We start from the raw sequence: 1059 nt of genomic DNA on the forward strand, positions 1-1059 counted from the left end.
AGGAAAGGTAATTTAGATTAGTAGTAATTTGCATGCTGTTCTCATCTCTGGGCAGCTTGCTGTGGTTTTTTTTTTTTTTCCCCTCCTCTCTAGTCCATCACTTATTTTCATAATGATTGCTCAAAAATAAACCTGGAGTGTCATTTGTTCCCTTCTGAAATATTTTATAAGCATTTTCCTCTGTGAAATTATACTTCATTTGAGGATAGAGATGAGGTATTTTTGAAATGGCTCACTTAAACAGGGAGAAATAAAGGGATAGAGGACTGAGGAGCTGCTTGGTTGGTAAAGTCCTTGCCTTGCAAGCAGGAGGACCTGAGTTTAACTCCCAAGACTCAGACAACGGCACAGTGCCGCTGGGATGTAACTGTGGGCGTGGGGGTGGGGGGACACTGAAGGATCTGTGCAGCTTAGCCAGCCTAGCCTGATTGGTGAACTCCAGGCCAATGAGAGACCCTGAAGGATAGGGACTACATTCTTGAGCATGATGCCCAAGGTTGTTCTCTGGCTTCTGTGCACAAGTGCACACACACACAGATGAAAGAAAGGAAGGGGAACCAACATTACAAAACATTAAAATGATTTTTCAAAGCTTTTCAGATTTTCTGTCTAAAACCCTCCTTAGAGGAAACTGCATTAGAAAATTCTCTTTTCAGATGTGAAGAATTTGAGTTTTGCTTTTCCTGACCTTCATACTTCAAGGTCAATGATTGTAGAAGCCAATGCAATTCCAGCAGAATTCGAAGGCACAGGATGAAGAACACTTCTGATGGAGATGGGGTAGAGGAGGGACAAGTGCTTTGCGGAAGGGTGATCTTCAGTGAGCAGTGGACTACCTCTCAAATTGTTCCAAGATATTTATGTATCTAAATTGCAGCCTTGTACAGCATTTAGGGAAAACAAAATTATAATTGTTTGTGATGTCTTAAATTGGCCTCATTTTCTGTATCTTTACTTACAAAGAAGGAAGTAGAGGCTGGACCAGTTATAGAATGTGCAGAGTACAGTGCAACATGAAAATGTTGGGTATCTTGCACAGAACATAGCATGTAGTTCAAG

Source organism: Nannospalax galili, unplaced genomic scaffold (assembly GCF_000622305.1).
Source record: "Nannospalax galili isolate Female #2095 unplaced genomic scaffold, S.galili_v1.0 scaffold4203, whole genome shotgun sequence".
NCBI lineage: Eukaryota > Metazoa > Chordata > Mammalia > Rodentia > Spalacidae > Nannospalax > Nannospalax galili.